Here is a 25252-nt window from a genome sequence, read left to right as displayed (position 1 = left end):
TATCCCCTCCAATAGCTTAGACTCAAAAAGATGTGCTCCTCAATATGTCTTCCACACAGCGCTGTCAGGTTTTGAACCCTAACTATTTCATTTCCCCCACTATTTGACTGATAACGTAAATGACCACTAACATTGATTTCATCATAAAATATATACAGGCCTATCCGGATTTGTAATTCCTTAAAGGAAAATCAAACAGATCAGGTTGCTATACAGTGAAAGATCCCCCACACTCCTGAAGTGTTTCTCAATGAGTGCCCCTGATTTGCCATTAGTTACATTGTCTGCTGATATCTCCCACCTGCTACAAAGTCCACAGTCATACTTAATAGTAGCAAATAAAGGGCCATTTGTAAAACTTCTTTGAATAATAACCTCTATCCTCATTGCTCACTCAGTAAATGCCAGACTCTTTTCACTCCAAAGCCCCTTTTGGAGCTGGAAATTTGGTTGTCAGAGTTGGTGGAGGTGGTCACCCCTTACCGCATCATAAGATACAAAAGCAAGCTGGAGCTCCGCGGGAGGAAGAAAGACTAAGCCAGTGGTTCTCAGCCTTCCTAATGCTGTGACCCTTTAGTACAAATCCTCATGCTGTGATGACCCCCAACTGTAATATTGTTTTGTTACTACCTCACAACTGTAATTTTACTACTGTTATGAGCCATAACATAAATATCTGTGTTTTCTCTGTTTTTAATTTATTTATTTTTATTTTATGTGCATTGTATGTCTTCGGGTGTCAGATTTTGGAGTTGCAGACAGTTGTGAGCTGCCATGTGGGTGCTGGGAATTGAACCTGGGTCCTCTGGAAGAACAGTCAGTGCTCCCAACCACTGAGCCATCTCTCCAGCCTAATATCTGTGTTTTCTGATGCTTTTAGGCGACACCCATGAAGGCATGTCCTACTGCAAAGGGGTCCCAAGCCACAAGCTGAGAACCACTGCTCTGAGCCAAGTAACCCCTGAAAACAACTGGGAGCCCAACCAGGGCCTACTTAGTCTTCAGAACCTTTGTCTATTCCCTTAACGAACAGTCCAATGCATCTCCCAGTATCTTAAAAATGCAGAAAAGAAAGAATAATGTGTTTACTATGTCTAGTCAAAATTTGTGCATGGAAAACTACAGTTTAAAAAGGTGTTTATTTCTCATGAATGTCTTTAACCAAACAACATACTGAATGTCTGCGTCTAGGATGAGGAATAAAACTCTTTCCACTCTACTGCCTGTTATTTTTATTATTTTAAGGGAAACAGAACTGAGAAAATCAGAGAGATTGACTATTTGAAATCAAACAATAAATTGCTGGGGTGAAAGAAAAAGCTGAGAGCCAAGGGAACTTCCCTTTCCAACTGCAATAGGCCATGTTAATTCAAATAAATAAAATCACATCAAGCCATTTTGTTCAAGCCTTTTCCAAAGGAAAATTGTCAGCAGGATGTAGGCTTTAAACAAATATTGAATTTAAATTCTAATGTGTGATCATAAGGAGCTAATGTGAAACGTTTACAAAGTCCTCTCCCCAGGTGATACTCCCCATTTTTCTTGGAATCCTAAATGAAAGCTGACTGTTTTACTGTGGACTCAGGTCTCTAAAGCGGGGTCTTTGATCTCAACCCCGTGATGTCATTAGTCTGCCTACCGTCCTGCCGCCCACGGAGAATACTTACCTGATTGTACAGCCTGTTCTCCTCCGATGTGATTTCCTTGCACCTGTTGTTCACGAAGGAGAAAGGGGCGTTAACGCATTACTCCCTATAAGGAACCGAGGCTGGAAACTCATTGTCAGCTGCTAATAATTGCGGAGCCACAAGCAGATGAAGAGGTCTGTGAAAGCGCCAGGAGAGAACATGTCACAAAACCCCGTGTCCTCAGGCTTTCGATACCTGACACAGTTTAGGTTAAAGAATGAAGAGACTGGAGGCAAGAACAGGGAAGTTGTTATTAACTGAGTATCTTGGCTTTGAAAAACGCCACCCCTAGATACTCAAACCCTCATCTCTTTACTTCTATCCCAGAGCCACCTGCGCCCAGTCAGAGCAATGGATGCTGAACCAGTCCCTTAGGCTTTGCTTTTACATTCAAGGTCTCTCTCTCTCTCTCTCTCTCTCTCTCTCTCTCTCTCTCTCTCTCTCTCTCTCTCTCTCTCTCCTTCCCTCCCCCTCTCCCTCTCCCTCCCCCCCCCCCATCTCTCTCTCAACATCTAGCTATGGCTCTCAGAGGCTCCAGCCTTTCCTTTGCCCCTAACTCACCTCTGTACTGTTTCCTCCATGTTCCTCCTCTCCCCTGAGGCCTTAAATTATTCTTGGAGTAGAGGAGACCTCAGCTAGACTTTAGGAGAACTAGTAAGCAAGGTTTGCACCAGAGGAAAGAGCAGGCTGGGCCTGCATTGAGTCACTTGGGGTTGCCAGCTGTGCATAGCCTGAAGCTACCTCATCTTAGAGAGCAACAGAGCATTTGCTTTCCCACATTCCTCCCTAATGGTTCCATTCTTCCCCATAAATAGTGCCCACCCTGTTTTTGTGATGTGTGTATGTGTGTTACACATATATATATGTGTGTGTTCTCTCTACTGCACCTTTAGACCTCTTCTTTTTTTCTCATAATCCCTCTTCCACTTTCATATTATGATTAACATATTGCACATGCATGCATATACATATATTTAAACCTAGATTCTGCATGTAAGAGAAAAATGTGATTGCTTAACATCATGGTCTTCAGTTCCATCTGTTTCCTTGTGCACCGTGTCACTTCATTCTTCATTATGGCTAGAGGCAGCTTTGTGTATTTGTATCATATTATGTTTTTTATTTCATCTCTTGGTGGACAACTAGGCTGGTAATTATAATTGTGACTTTTACAGTCACAAATATGGAAGTGAAATATCCTTTTTGCAAAAAAAAAAAACAACCAAAAAACCAAAAATAAACCTAATAAGAACTGTGGGAAAAAAAAGAAATATTCTTTTTGCATGTTGATTTAGAATCTTTCACTATATATACACTCAGAAATGGTGCAGCTGGGTCATAGGGTGTGTCTACATTTCACTTTTGATGATCTGTATTCTGATTTTATTGTGGCTGTACCACTTTACCTGCCCACCCACAGTATAAAGATTCCTTTTTTCCTACCACCTCACCAGCATTTGTTATCATTTATTGTTTTTGATGATAATCACTCTGACTGCAGTAAGATGGGATCTCTGATGTGGTTTTAATTCACATTTGTCTGACAGCTAAGGATGTTGGCTATTTTTTCATATAATTATTGACATTCTTCTTTCTTCTGCTGAGAACTGTCTGTTCAATCCATCACTATACTTATCGATTAGATAATATGTGGGTTTGATGTTTAATTTCTTTTGTGCTCTTTATAGAATTCAGATCTAAATCAGACTTATATTTCACAGTTTCTCCCATTTTGAAGGCTTTCTCTTCATACAATTGTTTCCTTTGTTGTGCAGAAGTTCTTTTTTAATTTCATGTAATTTCATTTTTCAATCCTCCCTGAGCTGCTGGGGTCCTTTTCAAAAAAGTTCTTGCCTCTACCTTGAAGCGTTTGGCCTGTGTTTCTTCTTGCATGGTCAGAGTTTGAGTTCTTACATGAAGATGTTTGACCCAGTAGGTTTTGTACAGAATCAGTCTATTTAGCTTCATTCCTTCTACCTGCAGAATTCCTAATTTTTGCAGCACCATTTTTTTTAAGGTCTTGTCTCCAATATTTGTGTTTGACAGCTTTGCCAAAGATGAAGGTGAGGATAGCTGTGTGGGGTTATTTCTGGGTCCTCTATTCTACCTTACTGGTGCATGAGGCTGACCTTATGCCAACACCAGGCTGATTTTGGTACTGTAGTTCTGTAGTGTGACTTGAGCCTGGTGATTGCTCCACCATTGCTCTATTTAGAAATGTCTTGATTATTCAAGGTCTTTTGCACTTGCATACAAATTTTAGGATTTTTGTTTTTCTACTTCGAGGAAGATGGACATTCATCATCTGATAGTAAGTGCATTGAATTTGTGGATTGCTTTTTGCTAACACAGCCATTCTCACAATATGAAATCTGCTAATCTATGAGGATGGGGAGCCTTGCCATTTCCTTGTGTCTTCTTGATCTCTTTCCTCAGTATTTTAAAGTTTTCATTGTAGAGAACCTTTGTCTATTTGGTTAGGCTTATTCTTAGGATTTTAAAAGCTAATGTGAACAATTTTTTTTCTGTGTTTTTTCCTTCTATTGAAAATAGATTCTTTTCTCATACAACACATCCCGATTATAGTTTCCTCTTCCTCTACTCCCAGTTACTCCCCTCCAGATTCTGACCCTCATTAGAAAAGGCTTCTAAGAGATAACAACTAAATAAAACAAAATAAAGTGCGATAAGATAAAGAAAATAGTATTATATTGAAGTAGGACACAGCAACCATACAGGAGGAAAAGAGTCCCAAGAGCGGGCACAAGAGTTAGAGACCCACTCTATGGGAGTCAGGAGTCCCATAAAAATACTAAGCTACTAGCTATGATATATACACAGAGAACCTGGTACAGACCTGTGTAGGCCCTATGCTCGCTGCTTCAGTCGCTGCGAGTTCATGTGCACCTTGCTTAGTTGATTCAGAGAGGGCCTTGTTCTCCTGCTGGCTCTTACAATCTTTCCACCTCCTCTTCTGTGGGATTCCCTGAGCTCTGAGGGGAAGGATCTGATGGAGACATGCAAGAGTGCCATCCATTCTGTACATGCAGAAGGGGAAGAGGAGGCATCTGGGAGTTAGAGAACAAGGCAAACCATGAGACACAGGCGTGGAGCTGTAGGCCATGGTTATACAGGGACCACGGAAGCAAAGAGTGATGGACAGGAGGTTCAATGAGGAGGCAATACTGCTGGGGAGGGGGGGCTTGGTGGGTAAAACATTTGCTGCCCAAGTGTGAGGTATCAGGGAGTAAATGTGGCCAAAATACAGAGAACACAAACATGAAAACATCATAACAAAACATTTTATATAATTATGTACAAATAATATATGCCAATAAAAACAAATAGCCTTGAAGTGAAAGCTAAGCTTTTTTTTTAAGGGTGGGGGGGGCCTGGTTTTACTGGTTATACTCTTAAAGATTTTTAAAATTACTTCACATCTGCTTAAACTGGGATTTCTAAAAATGTAATTTCTAGTTTTTGAACTCTACGGATTGACTTTTTGCCCCCCCCCCAAATCAACAGACTACAACAAATGCCTATTAATATTCCTACTGAGAGAGGGAGAAATCTGTGCCTTCCCATTTTCACTGGAACCTGTCAAACCTGTTCCATACCTGTGAGTAAAGAGCAGGACCGAGTTTTAAAATGAATGTCGGCATCAAATCCTTGCAGCAAAGGGCTCCTCTTGCCACTGGCGTGCACGTGGGAAAAGGCAGGCTGAAACCCATGCTGTGTCAGACAAATGAACAAGCCAGGAACAGCCTCTGTCATGCACCCCAAGGTCAGTGCACTGGCTTGTAGAAACAGACGCATTGCCCAGAATAGGCTTTCTGGTTGCTTCTTCATAAGAGAACTCCAACAGCCCTGCTTGTAATTATATGGAGCCTGGTTCTAAGGTGGGAAGATGCAACAGTTGTTTTTGGGGGTGGACTGTAGCTTGGACTAAGTGCAGCATTGTTAACCAGCTTACACTGCCAATCAGAACCCAGAGGTGCCTGACAAATAACAACTGACTTACGTGCTTACCACCTGAACAGACCACAAAATGCTGAACTGGCTTCCAAATCCTTAGAGAAGAACAGGACTTTTCATTGCTGTGCTTTAATGTATTGAAATCCCTTGGGAAAACAACTTCTACTTATTCATAATACACAATGGCAAGGTTTTATTAACTGTGATATCTTAGTGATTTTTATAAGTACTCCTTACTTCAAGTGGTAGAGAAATCACAATTTGGGAGTCTGTGGGAGTGGTCCCAGGCAAGGACTATGTCAAAATTAATATTTTCAGACTCTTAGAAGGAACTTTTCCTAGCTCCCATTTGGCCATGACTTCAAACGTAAAACTAGTAGAGAGCTGACTGTTCTATCAATTTATACACGTCAAAACTCCCTCTGCTCCATCATAAAGCCAGATTCCAACTCAACCACAGGGGAAACAAAACAAAACAAAACAAAACAAAAGCAATGGGGCAGCAGGACTCTGTGGCGTCTCTGACTGGGGAAATCTGGAGCAAATGACCCATGAGCAAGCCCCGATGTTCAGCGGCGTGAAATGGAGTTTTCAAGAACAGTCGGAAAGTTGGCTGGGAAGTGGTACTGGATCCGATCCAAGTGTGCCTGTTAGAGAATGGAAACTCTGAGCAAGTACAGACTGTGACAGTGGGATGAGGAAAGTGGTTAAAATGCAAAATTTAGACACTTCATTTGACTGACAGTTATTTTGATTTTCATCCTGCCCACTGAGTAACAAAAGAAACAACATAAAACCAAAAAGTGGGCCCATTCTTAGTTTGAAGCAATCATTTTGACATTCTTTGGGCTATGTTAACTCCTTCTTTAGACTGTTGTTACTACAACGTAGCATCTGAGCCTTTGGGGCAAATGGAACTGGTGTGTCCTTGTGTTTTGAGAGGGAAGAGCCTCAAAAGCAAAGAGCAGCCTTTGTCTCCTCTCCTTTCCGTGACCAGTTGTCCTTGAAATCCAGGTCACAGCTGGCCCCATGGACACAGCTGCCACTGGCAGCTGGTATCACTCGATCTGGCCATTTTCAGCTTGGACAGGGGCTGGTGGCTCTCCTTGACTCATGCAGTCCTCCCACGCCATTTGGCTGACTGAATAGATCCCTCCTAAAGGTCTGTTACATTCTTTTGCCTCAGCGTCAACATTCCCAGGCGCACAGAACTTTGTGGCCCTTTTGTTATGAGCACTTGTCACTGGAGGACCGAGAGCGGGGTGGGGGAACTACAGCACTGGGAGGTTTGTTTTATCTCCACAGCACCAGGCTACTTTGATAAAGAGACAGATGAGAAATGACTGCTTTCCTTGGTCCTCCCTATGTCCCGACTCCTCCCTATGGAATACAGAGCAGCACTGTGCTCCTAAATATCCAAACTGCCTCAGTGTTACTAAAGCCTTTGAAGTTTGACCCTGGTGGGTGGGAGCACAGTGTCACCTTCCATTAGTGCCTCTCATCTGCATGAAAGGGGCGGGGCTTTCCTTCCTGAAATATACTGTCCCTTTACCAGATCTAGCTGAAATGTGTGACCTCCAATATGTGTCATTGTCATCTCTGCACCTCTGAAAGAACTCTGTTATCTGACCCACCCACAGTCATTTCTGCAAACCTAAAATGGATTTTACAATCTCTCTCACTCAAGAGTTTTGCCATGTTCATTATTTTCTCACAGGACAAAGTGTAACAGGCCCCTATACCTTAGTAGGCCCCAGACCTTAGCACAACTGATGTTATGATGGAAGTGCCATTCAGGCCTTGGAAGCTAGCACACAAGTAGAAAGGCCTATCAAATTCTGGGAAAGCCCCTAAATATACTGACCTTGTATTTTGGCTTCTGTAGTCCTGATTCTGGTTAACAGTTCTTGCCAACTAAGGTGTGTCAACCCAGGAGTTTTAAGTTGATAGAGATGGAATATGATAGATAGTGATTTACATTCAGAATTTTAGATTCACCAAGATAGGAAAGATGTTTTCTTCAAGGCTGCCAAATACGAATAGCGGAAACACTATGAATGCAACGTTGATATTTATTATATATGTGTGTAATAATATAAATGTACATTAAAAATAAATAATTAAAAATATATATATATATATTTTTTTTTTAAAAAGGAGCTCACCCTGAGAAAGGCTCAGAACTGCACTGGAGTTTTGGACACCCAGTGTAGTCACCAGCAAACAATTAAAGACTTTCTATTGGCTTGAACCAAGTCCGAATAGTCTTCTCCGGCACATTCCTCACAACAGAGGTATTTCCTGGCTTAGCCTCAGAGGTAAAGGCTACAAAGAATATTCTTTGAGAGGGAGACAAGACAGACTAGTTTAATATTTGCCAAATATTCTCATTGCACTATAGAAAATAGAAAATACATTTACAAAGGGGAGGGGACAGGATGCAGGCACGTGTTGCACGGTGAAGGCTTTGATTGATGGAGCACCAAATGCAAGCCACAGCCAGACTTCCATAGCTGTGTGGCTGCAGAGGAACATCTCCAAGGCCTCCGCTTGGTGGTTTCTTTGGCTTGTCCTCAGTTCCCAGACTTGTGCATGATCTTTAATTACTGGGTTATCTTAAGCGCATTTTTTAAAAACTGGTTGTGAGATTTGGTAGGGTACAGAAGAGCATCACAGTGGAAGACCTCCTCAGGAATGCAGGGCTTGTCCAGGGCACCACAATGGGGGATATATTTGATCCCACAGCCATCAGGAATGAGCCACTTCTCAGCAACCATGTCTTCAAACTCATCTGCGTTAAACTTGGTGAAGCCCTGCTTCTTTGAGATGTGGATCTTCTGGCTGCCAGGGAACTTGAACTTGGCTCTACACAGAGCCTCAATCACATGTTCCTTATTCTGCAGCTTAGTGCGAATGGGCATGATGACCTGGCCAATGTGAACCCTGGCCACTGTGCCCTGGGGCTTCCCAAAGGCACCCCGCACACCTGTCTGGAGCCTGGCAGCCCCAGCACAGGACAACATCTTGTTGATTCGGATGGCACGGAAAGGGTGGAGCCTCACACGAATATGAGCACATCCTCACCACGACTCCTCACCGTGTATTTTTTGGCACAAATACGGGCAGCCTCCAGCACTTCAGAGGAGAGTTGTTTGTATTCATCTGACACCATGTGGCCACAAAGTGGGAATTCATCAACTTTTGCCTTCTTTCGTCCCAAGTCGAAGATGCAGATTTTAGCAGCAGAGACACCCCGGCAGAAACGAGACTTTGGATACGGCTTGTTTTTGCAATACCATACAAACTGGCCTTTAAATGGTAACCACAGCCCATGCCTTCACTTACGTTTTCTGCTTACCCTGGGGTGGTTTGTACTGCGTCCACGTTTCACTGCTCGTCTAAACCCAACCGACTCTTCTAAATGCACCTCAAATCCTACTTATTTAATTTTTCTCTAAATCACTTGTCACTCAAGGCCAACTTGGAATGAGAGGCAGCACCAATAGTTGATATTTACTGAAATCACCGCCGTGACCAAGCACTTGACAAGGATAGCTCATTGCCTCTTCGTTCTCTCCCTGCAAAGTGGGCTCTGCAAAGTGTACACCAGATGTGAAGACTTGGAACTTTCAACTGACTGGGAGCTTTGCTCAGAATTCACGCTGAGAAGCCAAAGTGTGTAGGAAATGTGGTACCACTTCCTCTAGAACTGCAGTTCTCAAGCTTCCTGATGCTGTGACCCTTTAATATGGTTCCTCATATTGTGCTGACCCCCAACCATAAAATTAGTTTCGTTGCTACTCATAACTATATTTTTGTTACTTTTGTAATTACATTTGGACTATAATGTAAATATTTTATTATATTTCCCTTTTTACATATACAATTTATATTGTTACATATATGTAAAATAAACTACATACAGCAAGAAGAACCATGAAGCAATCAGGAATTATATAAGTGTTGTAGTCATAGTGTTTTGGCTATTTGTATTTGGCACTCTTGAAGAAAACATCTTTCCTATCTAAAATTCTAAATATAAATCAATATCTGTCATAGCTCATCTCTATCGACTTAAAATATCTATCTAGACATAAAAACATTTTAACTCCTAAACAACTAAGCTTAATTGTAAGACTAACCTATCTGGTCTTCAACCCCATCAAAGACTTGAGAAGGAATAAAATTTAATTATCTGAGTAAACCGGAAGTACAGGTTAGCAGCTTTCGAAATGAAAAAATGACAGAGACAACTTGCTGCCAGATCAGTCACCCAAAACTCTCTATAATGTTGGAGCATCATCTTTAACCTTCCGGCCCAATATATCTGACAGGTAATTTGTGAGGCAGGAACTGTTGAGGACTTGCTTGCCCTGTCTTGGCAAAGTTTGGCTATCGACTCTGCCTGCATCCAAGCTTGCCCATTTTTAGGCAGAATTCTGTCTGTGGCCGAAATGAGGACATTTTTCCCAGGGGCTTGTTTGCCACATTTGAAGCCGTCTCTATAAGGAGGTTTTTTTGAAGCTCATCATCTTCTCTGAGGTAGGCTGGGCATTGCCGGGAGTTAACCTGTCTTGTTATCAAAGAATCTTTAAAATAGTAAAAATATCTTTAAATGCCATATTCTGTAGGTCTCTGAAGCTTTTGAAGACCTTATCTAACTATTTTACCTTATATATCTATAGAATCATATCTGTCTGTTAAACCTAGGATGTATGTTCTTGTGATAAAAATAGACTAGTAATTGACATGACCATGATTTGATCAACTAACAATTAGCTTGTGCTACTTAATTATCCTAAACAACCTACAATAGCACTTTCAAGTTATTAGAAGTAAACCTTGTGCTATAATTGAGTTTGATGGGTGCAACACCTCATGTTAGAATAGAAATATGTGTGTGTGTGTGTGTGTGTGTGTGTGTGAATAATAATCTCAAAATTTAATTCTATACCAATGTATCAACATTAAACTTATTTTGCATCAACATACAAAATTCTATACCAATGAGTTAAAAATAACCTTATTTGTAACCATTAAGGCCTTAAGTTGAGGAGTAGATTCAATAATCTACTTTTTTCCCTATCATCCCTATATATTTCTATATTCCTCCTTCTTTTCAACCCATAGCTCCATACCTATGAAAGAAAGATAAAGGAAAAGAGAGATATCCCTGAGTCCAACCTTGTTTTCTCTCTGAATAAGAACAATAATAACTTATAACCAACTCCCAATGAAAATAAACATCTATCGCCCAAGAGAGCAAAAACCTGCCCAATCCCCACTTAGGGAAAATGGGGTGTCATTCTCCTAAGGTTTCTTCCAGCTGATTTGGGGCAAATAATACCTTTGTAGGGGCCCAAATAAAATTTGGGGAAATGGTTAAACAATCCAGGAATAGCATTTACGGCCCAGTTTCTAAATGTTGAGAAATTCCAGGTCTCCCAATTAAGCTTACTTCCCCAATAGCATTAGTAACTGCACTTGTCTTTCATTCCAGCAATCTTCAGTGACTCTTGGCATCACTAAGGTGCCACCAGCACGAGCTGACATCTCTCTCACACTGCCCATCTGCTCATTTGGTTCTGATGTCCAACCTCATGACACCTTTTGCAAGGTCAGGGGTGCACAACTCTCCTAAGTTCCCCCTTCAAGATGCTACATAGTGTAAGAACCAAACTAATGCCACATTCTATCTGTCCTGTAACTAATGCCACGTTCTGGTTCTGTCTGTCCTGTAACTAACGCCATGGTCGGTATTTCCTGTGAGAATGTGTCCTCTAGGTAACCCTTCTCCCTGCATTCCGGGAATGACCACGTGCTGCTGTGAACTGCACCTGCCAGCAATCCCCAGAGACTCCACTCAGTCTACCTGAAGGTCAACATCCTGTGACCTACAAGTTCCCCTTGAGGTCCATCCTCCACCCAACCTGCCTAAAGGTTGACATTCCTATGACCCATAACACCCCCCCCCCCGCTTATGTTTTTTTCCCTTTATAAGCCCATTACTCTTATAGTCCCAGAGCCACTCTCCTATCCTGTTGCATAAGGAAGGATTGTGACCCGAGCTCAAGCCCATAATACAGGACCCTGTGTATGTTGTACCGGTATCGAGTCCTGGTGGTCTTTTTTGGGGTTTTCGTGATCTGGGAAATCTAGGTGTTATGACAGGATTTTGGGCTGCTAGAGGCAGTCTTGGGGCCAGCCCTGGAAGTGATGTGTTTTTTGGCAATGTGGAAAGGAGACCCCTAAGATCTTTCACTAAGTGATCCTCAGCCCTGTGATTTAGTCAGAGAGAAATCAGCTGTCCTGGCTAGAACAGAGAAATGTGTAGATTGGAACTCCATGTTAAACATTAGAACTTATGCCTTCAAGGAGGATTTTCCCAAGGGGGTGCCTCTACCTCTTCCTAAATGGTAAGCTTCAAGCATTTAGCACTGCCTTAAGAAGTGGTGATATGGAAGGAGTTTGGGAGTTTCGAAGGCACGGGCCTGGCAGGCAAGGTTCTCCTGGGCAGCTCTGCTAGGGCAAGACTTAAGCTGGGAGCCACTCGTTTCCTTCAAAGAACTTCTCCCTTAAAAACAACATGGTGCCATTCCCTCTCCACTATCAGCATGGCAGACCTCCAATGCATCCACCCTCTCCTTCCCTTCTATTTTCTTCCCTTCTTTTTCTTTCCCTCCCTATCCCCCTACTTTTCTAGGCAAGAAAAAAAATGACAGGATACCTTCAAAATATCCCATGCATTTTTCACAGCTCAAACTTTCTTTCATACCAAGATTAGCTTGCAGAACCTGGAAGCCACTTGGTCATTGTTGACATTGTTGACACTTAAAAGCCCTGAAAAGCCCTGCTGGCTCCCTGATTCTCTGTTACTGCTGCTGGTTCGGGGAAACTTAACAAAAACACTTTGAAATCCATTCGATCCTACCTCTCCTTTGCTGGTAAGTGGAGTTCGTTCAAGATGGAGGACGGTGGCTTTTGTGTTAGTGACAAATGCCAGACACTTTGGTTTGGAGGATGTTTTTGCACACTGTGTATCCAAATGCTGATTTCTGTACCCAGAGATCTGGCTACAGTCTGGACATTGGCATTATCATTTTTATGAAGCATCTACTGTCTCAATGTTGTATAAAAATTGTTCTCCATCAATTCTGATTGGTTAATAAAGAGCTGAATGTCTAAAGCTGGGCTAGAGAGTTAAGGTAAAACTTCTGATCACAGAGAGGGGGGTCCCAAGTGGGAAACAGTGAGAAAAGAGTCACCATGAGGAGAGAGTCTCCATGAGACATGGATGAATAAGGATCAGATAGAGTGACACTAAGATGGCACTAACAGGCCATGGTGGCTGAGAAGTAGGCCAGGCCAGCATAGTTGGGTTAGAATAGCTCAGTATCTGCCTAGCTATAGTGCCTGAAGCAGTTAATAAATATAATAGGCCTTTGTGCCGTTATTTGGTATCTAGGGCAGGCATAAAAAGTGTGTATTTTTATATTTGGGGCCCAACATGGACCTCAACTCTCACAGGAGGGCAAACAGCAGTGCAGCCACTAAAACCCCCTCCGGGCCTCTACAACAAACTAACTGAAGATCTGGGATGGAACTAACCACTGCACACTTCCTATTCCAGACATGTCAAAGCATAGTAGAGGTTATGATTAGCACTTGGGGCGGGAGGCCTCTCCTGCCTGTGTTGGGTTGGAAGATATGCACATGTCTCCAGCTGTCATCAGCACAGGGCATTCCACAAACATCACTCTCCCTGCAGGAAAAGAAGCTATTTCTATGACTGACCCACATGAGGCAACTTCAAAGGGACCCTGGACCTGGTCTGTTGTCTGATGAGAGATAGTGAGAAGTGAGACTGCATCACTCTACTCTAAGAAATTGTGGTTCCTGGAAATTCAGATATCAATTCAGATTAAATCAGGGATTAGGTAGGCTTTTCATCTTACGTGAGAAAAAGCAAAGGATGTCTTAAAATAGTATCTCCTTTCCAAGGGCAGTTGAAAGGTAGCCTGATTCATAGCAATTTCATTCCCAGTCAATTTTTTAGGAATCAGATCATACCCAGCTTCAACAGAAATGGAGGAGGGGGCTCTTTTACACGTCTGTACAGTTCCAAGATGATCCAGGGAGGAGGAAGCTCGCCCACCTCAACATTTCTTCTTCTTCTTCTATTAAACGATTTCCCTTTTAGCTTTTAATAGCCACCATCCTTGGATAATGGGATTCAGCCATGGCTCTCTATCATTTCATGCATATTAGCTCATTGGCTACTCGGTGCCTGTGGGGCCAGGTGGTGGGAAGTGGAACCACTTCACAGGTAGGACAACTGAGCCCTTGGGAGGTGACTTACGCACACTATCAAGTTAGGAAGTGTTAGTTAATGAGTAAGTTAGTAAGTCAGCTCAGGAGCATGGCCAACACACATGTTCTCCTTTTATAAATAAGAAATGGTGTTGCTGAGTAACTTAGTGACTAACCCTTGGCCATATGTCTAAGTATATTGATTATACTTACACACAGACCTATGACTCTCCACACACACATACTAAGGTGTATGGGCTGTGTCTTTACAGATGAAAATGGTCAGACATGATATAATCAGTGTTACCAGAACCAAAAGCATGCAAGGGAATTGCAGGCATCAGGTTCTGTTGCAGCCTCCTTGGGAGGAGGGATAGTAGTGCCTGCTACGTGAACGAATATGCTTCTTTCATTCTGGACTGGCTGCCATTCGCTTTTCTTCCATGACTCCAGCAGGGAACATATTTGTCTTCAGTGATCCATTTACAGAAAGTTTCACAGTGATTAAGCAATAAGCAAACGCACACATAGGTAGGCTTGAGGTAACACTGGAAAGCCTGGCCATATCCAGCTCAGTGAAGCCACGCAGGGCACCTGACCACATATGCTGTCTATTTTTATCAATGCATTTTTATTTCTGGCTTCTTCCCCCCCCCCCACCTCCTTTCTTTTGCAATGCTAGATGTTCACACAAAAATTTAGATATTTATCCAGAAATTGCTATTTTACTACTGACGAGTTGATACAAACAATATAACCAGGACCATTATAATGTTAAGTGGGTTTTGAACAAATAGAGTTAGAAATCCAATTATCTTCCCATAGAAAGCTTTTGTGTGCAGCCATTGTTAAATAAAGAAGGGAAGCCAGAGGGAGAGTTAGAACAGCAATTTCTCCCGCCTGTAAAGGACATCGGAGAATTTTGCCCTGCACATACATTAATCCGCTCATAATGGCCACCCCCTGCTGTCAGCCAAAAAAAGATCATTTTTAGCTCCTGCTATACTTTGGTTACTGGAGGCTTCCTTTTGGGAGAGGAGCTGAAAGCTAGGAGCATATAATGTGAGTGAAACATGAAAGACCAAATGCAGAGCCCTGCATACAAAGCTGACTTCCAGAACCAAGCTCCCTCAGCACTCCCCTGAGACCCCAGTTTAGGCCCCTCAGAGGCCCCTAGAGATGAGAAAGAAGAGGAATTGCTGCACTGGTCCCAGTCTGACTGACCTTAGATTGACCCTAGAGCAGCATTTCTCAAAAGTTTTAAAGGTGCTGGAATTACACTGGGATCTGGTTTAAAACGTCAAATTTTCAGGTGTAGATTTGTAGTGGAGGTCTGAGCAGCTGACTTTCCTAAAAGACAGCAGGAGATGACACCCGCACTGTTAGTCCATGCACTTTGCGCTCGGAGCAGCAAGAGGCTCAACCTGAGTCGTGGTTGGTTTACGAAGTCTTCTTCTTGGTTTCAAGGACAGCCGGGAGGAGTTTGAAAATGCCCTGCCCTTTGAATAGCAAGCACTAGCTGTGTGACCTCGTGGGGGAAGGAATGTGTTCTCCTCTAAAAGCTGGTTCTGAGGACTGAACGAAGTAGTGTTTACTTTAATCGCTGTACAGTCATCATTTGCTCCATCAAGACTAATATAATCTGGCTTCCTGCTTTCATTTTACAAATGTGAAATCACCATGAGGTGAAGACTCCAACTCAGTGTGGCACAGCTTGGCCACAGCCCACCTTTAACCAGAAACCTGATTTCCTGAGACCCTGTAGGCCATTTGCTTGATTAAATCACAACCCATTACTAACTGGGAAGCTGATCCCAGCACTCTTCCAACCTCCTTCCCTGACCTAGCCTCTGCAATCCACAGGGCACCAGTGGCTTAAACCACACACCCAAATACTTTTGCTGCAGCTGGTCCTGACAGGTCAAGCCTTCTTCCATTAATTGTGACGATTACCCAGATAATTGATGTAATTGGGGACACAGAGTATCTGAGTGAAACCAACCAGAATGAATTAGATCTCCCCCCCAGTACAGTCTGAGATTCCTGCAGTTCATAAGGGAAAAAGTGTTCCCTCTTCTGGGGGAAAATTAGGATGGCCCAATGGAACAACACTAGTCGTGATGACCTAGTCCCTAAGGACAAAGCTAAACCTTGTTTAAAATGTTAGACACACACACAACCACCCACTCTCTCTGTCATATTTCACAGAAACGCTCAATAGAGTTGTTTTTTTTTTTTAATGTCCACATTTGACTGTGATGTCTTTTAGGAGGTCAGAAAGCAAAGCAAATGAAAACTGCTCTCCTGAGGTGTCTTGCAAATGGGCATTAGCCACAGGCTGTTCCAGCTCAGGGGTGAAGAGTAACAAAAACTCCATCCGGTCTCTGTAGTAAGAAGAATAAAATGACTTCTTTCTACAGCACGCTGAGATATGAATAACTGAACTGGAAAAATATTAGCTGTCTGTCTACTGCTGCCGCATAATACAAAAATATATATCATCCCAGCATCTGCCCACTGAAAACCTACAAGAACAGCAGCAACTTTGGGGAAAGCGGCTCTGCTGTGGTGCACAGGGTCCTTATTGGTGCAGTCAGAACAAGGCTTTGAATGCACCTCATTAAAATTGCCAGTGTTAGTATGTACTCATTCTAAATAAGACACATAGCTTCTTAAAAGACATCCCGCATCCTTTTTATACAAGTGGGATATTTTTTATGGTTATACACATACTGGAGCCATTTAGACAATCTTGTAGGCAAAAGGCCCAGGAAACAGAGATGCCTGAACACAGAATGGAAATCCAGTGGTGTTGATAGAAATGTGAGATTCTGTGTTCTGGATAGCTTCAAATTTGGGAATCTCAAAATTACACGTTTCAGGAGACTGCTGATGGAACACAAAGCCTTTCCCTTTTACATGGCGATTGGCATTCTAATCTGAGCTGAAGTAAAAAAGGAACAAAGCAAAAACATTTTGAGGTACATTCTTGGATGCCTTAGCTTCATGTGAACTTTTGGCCATGTGAACTTGCAGTCCTAAAAACTTGCAGAGGCACTGATTGTGACATCACAACACAGAGTCGCCGTGTGTTGGGATCAGATATTTTCTCCTCCTCTGTTATAGATTCAATTATATCCCCCAACTCCTTACCTAAATTGAAAATGTCAATGTCCTAGGCCCCAAGTACCCCAGAATGTGACCTTGTTTTGGAAACAGGGCCATCATATGGTAGTTACCCATCCCATGGTAGCTACCCATCCCATGAGTAGTCAACAGCTAATATGAGGTAATGCTGAAGTATGGTGCACTCTACTTCTAACACAATGGAAATCTTTATTGAAAAGATGTCCATATGCACATGTGCGCGTGCACACACACACACACACACACACACACACACACACACAGAGAGAGAGAGAGAGAGAGAGAGAGAGAGAGAGAGAGAGAGAGCACCACTTAAAAACAGGGTCAGAGACTGAAATAATGAGACTCTAAGTCAAGGGATTGCTGCCTATTACAGGGGCTAGGAGGGGAGTGAGGAACAGTGCTGTGTTCCCCACCCTCCTATCACATCACCTAGACTTCTCACCTTGACAATGATAAGGACACACACTTCTGTTTTGCTGTTGTTTTGTTTTGTTTTTAATGGTGCCCTGGTTGTGGTACTTTATTACAATATCCCTAGCAACACTGTGTCCCCTTTATGGGAACCACCACACTTCTATTCTTTATGGCGGGTCAAAGCCCTCAGATACGAAAATGAATATGGGATGCAAGTAAGTAAATGAGCTTGAAAATGGAAAACATTTCCAGCTCCACATAGACTTGAGGCAGTGCCAGTATTTTGCTAGAGATATGCCACAGTTTTTAAAGGACGCAGAGAAGACCTTGGGGTCTCCTTGACTGCCTATCTGGTGCCTGTCAAGCATAAAGCAAAACGCATCTGGAAATGGGAAATTTTGCCTGCACTTCCTTAAACCATTCGCCATTCTTTGATTCATTCAATGAATATTTATCTTTTGCCCAGGGACAGGACACTGGCATGTTGAGCACTTAAAAATAGCCGGTCTTATCTTCCTTTGCCTTTCCACAAGCGTTTATATTCACAGTATCGGTGTCAAAAATCTATAGCTGATTGATTTTTGAAGTTGTGTGTTTCTCTAAGCCTTTCTTACACCTACTTATGGACAGAAAAGCTGGCAGCACTTCTGCTCAGAGTCTTTATATTTAGTGGTACCTTGGCAATAGTTTATGCTGGAACGTAGCTTTTGTTTGGCATGGCACATTTGAACAATTGCTTTCAATGTTAAGTAAGAACAGCTCTGGGCCCACCCATCTCATGCCTGGAGCACTAGGTGGGATTGAAATGTTTAGCACATCACATATCATCAATAGATGGATCAGTGACAGTCATCACGTTATAAGACACCCATAATATATTTACCTATGCCTAGGTGGTAGCCTATAATGGGCCAGCCAAACTATAGCCTGTACCCTTCTGGTGTCTCAGGGAAGACCCATCATGAGCCTGTGAACTGGGGAAGAATCTTCTGGAATCAGCCCAATAGCGAAGGGCTGGATGCTGACTAACAACTAAAAATCAGAACTGCATCAAGGTCCTGATCTCCCCGACTTCAGGCGTCCAGTTTTATTACATCTCTGTGTGTTTTCAAAAGTCTCTTGTACTGTGCTCTGAAAATGGCAGCCTTCTGATAAATGCTGAGCACACAGAGACATCACTAGGCAAACAGCCCTTCTCCATACATCACCAAGTCTTCCTGATCATCATTGACGTGAGGCCGGAAAAGCCACACACACACACACACACAGACACACACACACACCCTCGAAAGCCCTGGTGACTCCAGGCTTCCAGTGTGCACAATGTTAACTGGGGGGCGGAGGGGGTGCCTGCCTCTGTGCAGAATGGAGTTTCCCAGGAGGGACAGAGCAGTGCAGGGTTCACTCCAGTGACCTCAGTTGGAGCTGTTCATCAGGTGGAGGGAAAATCCTAAACCTGGTTTGAACAAGCTTTTCCTTAGAGAAGGACAGAACCGGACAGTGCCCTGCGGCAGAGCAAGGGACACAATGAGCTGCTGTCAGGAGTCCCTACTCTCATCTGTCATTGTGCACTTTTCAACTGGGCTTATAGTAATTAGGCTCACGATAAATCTCAGTTTGCTCTAGGAAGAAAAAGACTTCTAGTTTGGCTTCCAAATCACTTTGGGAGTCTTTCTCCCTACTCAAGGCCCTTCTGTCAGATTCACAGGCCCTGAGGTTGTTTACACAAAGCTGGCTAATCCAGCTAGGCTGCTTGGAAGGCACTGACCCCTGCTGGACACCTTCCCTCTCTCCATGGAGGACAGACTTGCAGGCTTGGCCCTCAGGATGCAGGCAGCAGTGCCACGCAGAGCAACTCAGCACTGAAAGTTGGAACTGGTCAAGCTTCTGCATTACTATGTTGTATATTTTTTCTTTTTTTTTAATTATTTTATTTTTGTACATATACATTTAAATTATTGCACATATATACAATAGGTTACCTATAGCAAGAAGAACCGTGACACAATCAGGAATTATATAAATGTTACATTCCTAGTGTTCTGGCTATTTGTATTTGACAGCCTTGAAGTAGACATCTTTCCTATCTTGGTGCATCTAAATTTCTGAATGTAAATCAATCTCCATCACATATTGTCATTATCAACTTAGAACACCTATCTAGACCTAAAAACATCTTAATCCCTAAGCAATTAAGCTTCATTGTAAAACTAAGCTACTTGGTCTTCAACTCCCTCAGAGACTTGAGAAGGAGTATATTTTTATTCCTTCATGAAGACGCAATGTGAGTCTAGACTCGTAAAGTGTCCACTTCAGAGCCTGAAGCTTATTGGGAGAGCACCAAAATGTAAGTTCTAATTGCCAGATGTTGCCTTCACTTGCTGTTCTAAATGACCTCTGGCCTGCTGGAGGTAATTACACAGCAGGCTTTGCAGGCTTAGGGATGGGAGGATGATTCCAGAAAATACCAAAAAGAATGTGCTGTTTCTTTTAACAAGCCTGTTAAGACAGGAGCCCACAGTGATGAGAAAGGTCAGGAAAGTACTATGGTGTACTCGCCCCCTGCTCTAACTCGTGGTCTCTCTGAGGCTCTTACAAAGCAACGTGAGCTGTATGCCCGATAGAAGGGCACCACTATACTAACTCAAAACAGGATCAGAGTTTTCTCCACTCACCTAGAGTTCAAGGATTCCCGAATCCAAATCCGGCCTTCCTTCGTGCGGTGTGTACCCTCCACCAGCCAGTTCTGCATATATCCCTCCTGTCTTTCTAGGCTGCTCATTCTAGCACATTCCCTTGGTTACAGGGTCTCACAGCCCCAGCTGCAACCCGCGAACCATGCTGCCTGCCTGTCTCACTCTCATCCCGCTTGGCTGCTGCCATGCCCACCTGCTACGGAAGCCTCCCTCCTCTGCTGTCCCCTTCTCCAAGGACGGGTCTCAGTACCTCCCTAAACTGTTGCTTGTATCTTTATATCCTTTAAAAAAAATGAAGTTGCATCAGCAACCACGGGTTTCTACTTTTAAAGAAATCATAGTGTGGAAAGAGATGGAACTTAATGGTGGAGCTAAGACGCCCAAGGCTCTAGGCTCAATCCCCAGCCCCACAAAATTTGGAAAAAAAATAAAAACAGAGCAGCTGGACATGGTGGCACACGCCTTTAATCCCAGCACTCTGGAGGCAGAGGCAGGTGAATTGCTGTGAGTTCGAGGCCAGCCTGGTCTACAAAGTGAGTCCAGGACAGACAAGGCTACACAGAGGTCTGAGGCACAGGATTTCCAATTAGGTGACGATGTAGGGGAAAAAGATTTCTCCACAGCAAAGTGGTACGGCTCTTTTAGTTGAACTGCCAGTACCAGATGGCAAAAGAAGTCCAACCTGATTCAGGCAAATAGAAAGGCTGCTGCTTTAGTCCGCGGTAGCTACGCATGCCTTGAAGCCCAGCACTTGGGAGGCCGAGACAGGTGAATCTCTGTGAGCTCGAGGCCAGCCTAGTCTACAGAGCGAGTTCCAGGACAGCCAGAGCTGATACACAGAGAAACCCTGTCTCAAAAAACCAAGGAGGAGGAGAAAAAAGAGGAGGAGGAGGAGAAGGAGGAGGAGAAAGATGAGAAGGAGGAGGAGAAGGAAGAAGAGGAGGAGGAGGAGGAGGAGGAGGAGGAGGAAGAAGAAGAAGAACAACAACAACAACAACAACAACAACAACAACAACAACGGTTGCTTTAGGCCATCAGCTAGCTACCACAGCGAGTGTTGCAGTGGGAAAAACTGCAGCAGCATTGTTATTGACTCACTAATGAACAGCAGATGCCCATGGCAACCAGGTAAGCTTCTACGATGGACTCAAAGGTCTAAGGCAACAGCCTGGAGGGCAATCAAGTTCAGGGGTCCTGATGAATTTGTCAGGGAGAACGGGAGTTCTTCTTTCCCCAGTGTTACATCTCAGAATAAAACAGCCAGTCTCAGACGATCTTCAGGGACTTATAAACTGAGGGCATGGGGAAGAGTTTTTGGTGTGCACGTGTTTCATTGGCTGGGACTAGGATCCTGCTGATGCTCTATTGACATGGCAAAAGATAACAGGTAACAACCTCACGTGACTAGCCACATTGGAGTTGTGTCATGTGCTCCTAAGGCAGGCACAGAAACAAGGAGAGAGCTTTGTCCACACCTTCTGGTCGTAGGATGAGATTTTTAAATTACAAGTTTGAGCTTTCCTAGATTTGAACACGCTCCATCTCGCTAATTCCATGCCAATCTCTCTGAAGGAACAGTGCGTGAACCACACAATGATGTAAGGAGCAAACCTACTCCAGAAAGTTGTCCTCTGACTTACACACACACACACACACACACCCTCCCACTGTTGCAAGTGTGTACACAAACACACACACACATACATAAAAATGAAGAAGACAAAATGATCCAATCGTATGTCTCTTCTCTTCTGGAAGACTGTAGTGTGTCAAAGGTCAGCACTTTGTCATGTGTCTGTTAATACCAGCTGTGTAAGCTGGCGTCTGGTGGAGACTCCCAGGTGATCTTCCTGAATGTTGCTCACTCAGACCTTCCAGAAACATTCCTGTGGCCTCATTCAAGCCAACTCCAATACTGGATAACTCTATATTTTTGTTTCTCCTTTTTTTTTTCTCTCTCTCTCTAAGCCAAACAAACAGCTTCTAGTTCTTAAGTTATAAATTAGCACTGTCTTCTCCAAGCCAATGATACTGTTCTCCTGTCCCACATTATCATAGATTCCATATCAGTATCTTGCCAGCAGTGCTGTCCTAGACACCAGGTGGTTTCCAGTGTCATTCTCCAGAAGACCTGGTAGAGCCAGGCATGGTGGAGCATGCCTTTAATCTCAGCACTTGGGAGGTAGAGGCAGGTGGATCTCTGTGAGCTGAAAGCCAACCTGATCTATAGAGTGAGTTCTAGAACAGCACACAAAATGCAACTGCAATCAACTGTGCCCAGAAGGTGGCACCTTTGGCTGGTACAGCTGGAATCTGAGCAAGTTCTACAAATGAGAGGCCATGTAAGTGATCCATGTAAAATGGTGCCAACCAGAGCGATCACTAGGCCAGGTTAAAGAGCTAAGTGCCCAAACCAGCACGGCATGCCTCTACCTGACCTCCCTAGGAAAGCGCTGACTCAGCCCAGGTGCTCTAATCCACCTGGCTGCCTTCTGCACTCCCAGCCCGCTCTGAGAGCCCCAGCATCTCTGGTTTTTATTTGTTTTATTTTATTCTTGTTTTAATGGACAAACTAAGAGGACAGAGCCCTCACAGTGAAGAGATGCCTCCTCCCTATGGCCCTGCAACATGCATGGCACAGGCTTGGGGCCCTGGAGGCGAGTCTCCTTTGGTTCCTGAAGCTTTCCCTGTAGCTCAGTTGGGTCTTAGCCTTCCTAATCCTGCCATCCTTTAATACAGATCCTCGTGTTGTGGTGACCCTCAACCATAAAATGTTACTTATTCATTATGTAATTTTACATAATGTAATGAATCATAATGTAAATATCTGATATGCAGGATATCTGGTCGGTGTCCCCAAAGGGGTCGTGACCCACAGGTTGAGAAGCACTGCTGTAGGTAAGTGAGCTAATCTGAGTGAATTTCTCTCCCTGGCCCTCAGTTGACTTCTAAGTCCCAAATCTATAAACCTATTGTCTATAGCTAAGGGAGAATGATGGCCTGGTTTCCCTTGTAAGTGGGATCCTCCATCTCTCCAGACCACAATGACCTTCTGTTTCCTTCTATTTTTGAGTAAAGTAACACATTCCTGTATTATTTATTTCATTTTATGATCTTACAATCCCTTTACTTTAGTACTGATGGATAGAAGACAGTCATCTTTGCAGGAAAACTCAACCAACCCTCTTAGAAAGCTGAAGGTCTCCTGTAAAGATGCAGAGAGGTTATCCAGCCCCTGAGAGGCAAGCACAGCCTTCTGGCCAGATCACTAAATGACTTGTTTTTAATGAGTGCTTTGTCCTGGCTAACTTACTGTCAGCTGGACACAAATTAGAGTCAGTTGGGAGGACTGACTCTCAGTTGAGAAAATTCTTCTGTGAGATTTGCCTGTAAACAAATCTGTAGGGCATTTTCATAAGTAGTGATTGATGGGACAGGGCCCCAGCCCATTGTTGTTGGTGCTACTCCTGGGCTGATGGTCCTGGGTACTATAAGAAGACAGGTTGAACAAGCCAGGAGGACCAAGCCAGTAAGCAGCACTCCTCTATGATATCTGCATCAGTTCCTGCCCTCGGTTCCCACCTTGACTTCCTGTCCTGACTCCTCTACATGATGGACTACAAGCCGTTAGATGAACTAAACCCTTCCCCACACCCCCTCGCCACCCCCAAGTTATTTTTGGTCATTGTGTTATACCATAACAACGAAAAAAATATACCTAAAACATGCTTCTAGGACTTCAACACCAGGTGAGGCTGGGCCCTGGGCCTCTTCCGAAGCCTTCATGGAGACAAATAGAAAGGAACTGATCCATTGAAGCCATAAGGACTTTTGATTGTGAAGAGCTTAGATCTGCTCACGTTTGTATCTCTTTCCACGCAGGAAGCATATGAGACCATATGCTTGCGATACAGAAGGCCTAACATGCAGGGTTTCTCCTTCTGTGTGCTCAGACAGAAAGTCAGGAAAATTCTTTCATCCCAGGAACCTGCCTGGATAAGCCCAAACCTATAGAGTAATACCAACATATTCTTGGCATCTTGGCTTGGATGTTTTGTCTCCATAAAGATTAATGTCAAAACTGCATTGCCCAATGGAAGACATGGACTGTAGAGTAGACAACCCTGTGAAATAACTGGGTGGGAAATATTTACCCTTTTGGTCCTTTTTGCAGATGAGGTCCCAGTGCTCATGCCCTCTGAAGGACACAACATTCAAGCAACTGTGGGAACTAAAACGAGGCTTCTCCTGGACGATCAAACATGCTGACACATGGAGCTTGGACATGGGAGGTTCTGAAAATGGAAGAACTAACTTCCTCCTCTTTGTAAATGGCCGGCCTCAGATATTTTGTTGCAGGAACATAGATAGGCTAAAACAAACAAACAAAAAACAACAACAACAACAACAACAAAAACCTGAGTATGAATTCATCAATAGATACAAAGGAAAGTCTCTTTTTATCAAATTAGGATATGAACCATAAGACATATGGAATGTTATATGTTCATAGTATTTAATTTGTTAACTTATATTTAAATCATGCATTATTTAACAATGTTTAGTTAAGAATGTTTCCTAGAATTTTTTTTTTTCAAAACACAGTCTCACTATGTAGCGTTGGCTGGCCTCAAACTCCCAAGTCTGCCTGCCTCTGCCTTATGAATACTTCCCATGTGCCACCATGCCCAGATTTTGTTCAACCATTAATTTCATTGTCACTTTATCACAGTAGCCATGTTCCAAGTTTGGTCTGTCAGAAACATTAAAAGACATGCTTGTACCTGTCCACAAGGTCAGAATTCATTGAATAACAATAAATTCACAGATTTGGAAGTTTAAGTGACTAATTTGTCATATATCCTGGCAATGTGGCTGAGGCAAATCCAAGTTCTTCATTCCAACCTAAATGACTAATATTAACTCCCATATCACACGGTACACAGTATTTATGTATATGTGTGTATACACATATATGTACACTTATGCATGATTTAGAGGATAGGTATAAGTTAGAGA

The 25252-nt window shown here is 43.2% G+C and overlaps 1 pseudogene across 1 annotated transcript; it reads right to left on the bottom strand.

Moving 5' to 3' along the window:
* Window positions 1-8000: 8000 nt before the first annotated feature.
* On the bottom strand, window positions 8001-20420 carry LOC311607319 (large ribosomal subunit protein uL16-like; annotated as a pseudogene). Its single transcript has 2 exons — window positions 20396-20420; window positions 8001-8972 (listed from the first exon to the last, which is right to left on the bottom strand). The product of its transcript is annotated as a large ribosomal subunit protein uL16-like (transcript).
* Between the last annotated feature and the right edge of the window lie 4832 nt (window positions 20421-25252).

The sequence above is a fragment of the Acomys minous genome (genome assembly GCF_964271855.1).
Source record: "Acomys minous genome assembly, chromosome: 10".
NCBI classification, from domain to species: domain Eukaryota; kingdom Metazoa; phylum Chordata; class Mammalia; order Rodentia; family Muridae; genus Acomys; species Acomys minous.
This window is presented reverse-complemented; position numbering and strand designations above follow the sequence as displayed.